The sequence below is a fragment of the Hibiscus syriacus genome, unplaced genomic scaffold (assembly GCF_006381635.1).
Source record: "Hibiscus syriacus cultivar Baekdansim isolate YM2019G1 unplaced genomic scaffold, ASM638163v2 tig00110809_pilon, whole genome shotgun sequence".
In the NCBI taxonomy this organism is placed as follows: domain Eukaryota; kingdom Viridiplantae; phylum Streptophyta; class Magnoliopsida; order Malvales; family Malvaceae; genus Hibiscus; species Hibiscus syriacus.
In genome coordinates this window covers 443,147-446,932 of record NW_024062869.1, presented here as the reverse complement: position 1 = coordinate 446,932, position 3,786 = coordinate 443,147, and positions in this window count along the sequence as shown.

The following is a 3,786-nucleotide window of genomic DNA, read 5'->3' as shown; positions in this document are numbered from 1 at the left end:
GGCTTGTGGTTTCGGCATTATATGGCTAAATCGATATATACGAGACGCTGCCTACCTGCATCCGCGTTATAAAAATGTCCATAAACAATTGGTAAGTTTATATACTTATAAATGAAAATGTTTGGTTAATTAACTAGAATTCAATAATTTGCGTAGAAAGTGTTGTTTGAACAAATGTTTGGTTTCTGCAGGTTAATCTCAGAAGTGAACTGCGTGAAAATGATGTCGAGCTGCAAAAGTTGATTCAATAGTTTAATTGATTGTTTTTTGATTGTTTAATTGATTTGTAAAAGTTGATTCAATAGTAGATGATCGGAAATAAGAATTATTGCTTATTTTTGATTGTTTAATTGATTTGTAAAAGATGATTTGTAAAAGTTGATTTGTGTAATTGATGCGAACATAATTCTTATTTGTGCTTGTTTAATTGATTGAAATGTAATGGTTGATTTTGTTGATTTCAATCTGCATTATGTTGAAGGCAAAAATGACTATCGCAATGCGAAATGAAAATCGCAATGCGAAATGAAAATCGCAACGAGAGAATCGCAATGCGAAATGAAAATCGCAATGCGGAAATGAAAATCGCAATGCGTTTATAATTTCGCATTGCGATTATCTCGTTGCGATTTTCATTTCGCATTGCGATTTTCATTTCGCATTGCGATTCTTTCGTTGCGATTTTCATTTCGCATTGCGATTTTCATTTCGCATTGCGATTTTCATTTCGCATTGCGATTTTCATTTCGCATTGCGATTTTCATTTCGCATTGCGATTTTAATTTCGCATTGCGATTCTGTCGTTGCGATTTTCATTTCGCATTGCGATTTTCATTTCGCATTGCGATTCTCTCGTTGCGATTTTCATTTCCGCATTGCGATTTTCATGTTGGGATTTTCATTTCGCGTTGCGATTGTATTTTCCGTGTTGCGATAGTCAAATGCATGCCTAATAGTGATAACAACTGAATAACAAGAGTTGGTTAAGTCAAAATGGTTGGCCTGAGTCATTAATTCAACTGAAAATGTTAAAAGTTCACACATAAAATCCACATAATACAACGTTTGCATTTAAAAATCACCTAAGTTAACAGTCTCAAAAGGTGAAGCCAATCGTGATTGGGATTTTAAAGATGATTGCCTTTTGCTTGACACCATATGAGCTTTGGATTTTGATGAGGATCCATATTTTGGTAGAGGAAAAGATGATTTTGATGGCACTGGTGATCCACATGTCAACCTTGTATGACCACTTTCCTTGCACCGACTACATGTCGATCTCTTCTTCTCTTCACCCTTAGACGGTATACGATCGTGACTTTTTGGTCGGCCAGGTAGCCTTCTGTCCATGGCTGGTGGCAAAACTGTTTGTAAGTCATCTGGTATGTCCCACTCAGAAGGATGTGGAATAGGGTAGACAATCTCGGCATAAGTCTGTCGATAAACTTCTGTAGTGTAGCAATCCATAGCGTATGCGCTTGAATCATCTTGGTTTAAATGAAGAGCAACTTTTATAACATGGCCACACGGATAACCAGATGTTTGCCATTTCATACAACTACACGTCTTTGCATTTAGATCGACTAGCCCATTTAAGTTATTATCCAGTACTTGAAACAAAGTGTTTGAACATGGTTCAACTCTCCATGACGTTGACTTCACAACACGTTTCGTTATCTTTTTTTCAGTCCATGGTGTAACACGATGTTCCAATGTTCCTGTAAATTTAAATAAACAATACTTAGTAAAATATATAAATATGATAAGTTACGAATTCAAAGAAATAATACCTGCATGGTTTCTTTTCTTGTAGTACCACTGTTGAATAGAGGCTCGAAAAAACTCCATTAACATAGTAATGGGTAATTTCCGGGAATGACGACTTAGAGCGTTGATTGATTCTGCACTATTAGACGTCATGAAACCATATCTTGCTCCAAGTTGATGTACTCTTGACCATCTTTCAAACCCGACATCTTCTAGTGTTTGAGCACACTGAGGCAAAACACGTCTTAAACAATTTATATGCTTATTGAAATCCACTTCCCGATAAGCTTTTACAGCCTTCCAGTATGTCCATTTGTGCTTTTTTATACCAGCAGACCTTGATTTTAGATTTCTATACAAATGAACACCACAAAGTCCATGAAAAGCATCTGGGAAACACCTTCTAACAGCGTTGTCAATTGAGTTTGCCCTATCGGATATGATTGTCAGATTGCTAATAGGACCTATGCAATCCCTAAGATGCCCCATAAACCATGTCCATGAATCAGAGGTTTCAGATTTGCCAACCCCGTAAGCTATTGGCAATATCCCATTGTTAGCATCCATGGCTACTGCTAATAAGTTTACTCCAAGGTATCGACCTTTCAAATGTGCTCCGTCAACTATAATAACTGGGCGCATGCAAGTAATAAACGAACGAATCTACAAAATAATATACACAAGAAATATAATCATTTAAATGTGAAATGCATGTAACTAACAAAAATGAGTCAACAAAATTATATTGATTTACTAACCGTAGCACCAATGGCGATAAACAGCAACTCAAAGCGTCCATCTCTATCTGTTTTGATATGAGTTACCGACCCAGGATTTTTCAGCTTTAAATTGTGACAATAAGCCGGCAGTTGGGCAAACGATGCTTCTGGCGACCCCCTCAACAATTCCAAGGCATAACATTTGGCTCTCCAAGCTTGAGAATATGATATACTAATCTTGAACCGAGCATTCATGTCAGTCATAATTTCATGTCCCCGATATACCCTGCCATTCAAAAACATTAACTCAGCCAGAAAACCACCCAACACCTTTTTGTTTGCCTGTCTATGGTGAGGAAAAACTTGGGTTCTTGAACATGTATGTTTATCAATAAAAGTCCTAACTTGAAACATTTTGCAATCTTTTATTCTCTTTGCAATCATACGCCACGTACAGTTTTTGTCAATCATACACCTTGTTTCGAAACGATCTTTGCTTGATTTGTTAACTTTTAGTTGATAGCCATCTTCCACACATTTCGTATATAAAGCTATCTTCAAGTCTTCCTTTGTATCAAAACAATCATCTTTCTTGATACGAATAACTTTTGTGTAACAATCAACTGCTTTCTTTATCAACTCTTCTTCCGGTATCTGAAGTAATTCTGGCATATTCCAGTTATACGCCCGTGGCATTTTCTTTTCTTCGGGGACTTTTTCTTCTTCTTTTTCTTCTTCAGGATTATATGAATTATAGAATGGATGTTCAACATGTTCATTCACAGTCGTAACTTCCTCCTCATTATCATCAACATTACATTCTTCGGCAACGGCTGTTTCATCATCAAAATTCGGGTATTGACCAATATCAATATCATTACACGCATGGTCTGTTTCTTCTTCTGAAACATCATCAAAATCCGTGTATTGACCAATATCAAAGTCCGGATATTGACCAAGACCAAATTTCGAATACTGACTAGTACTCACAATTTTTTCTGTTGGCTCATCATCGTCTAACTGGTCAATACGAAAACCGGAATTTGGTGCTGAAAGTTGATTGGGATTTGGATTAGAGAAAGGTTGTGGGTTTTGAGAAAAACTTAGTTGATTACTACCCGCTACTGACCCAACAATACTACTTCTAGGTTCAACAACATACAATGTAACATCATCTTGTGAAACACTAATGTAAGCAATGAATCGTTCAACATCTTCATTGTCGGTTAACAAATAAACTTTACCATTTCTCTGATAAGATAGCCTAAATCCACTTAGGGGCTCTAAATTCAATTTATTT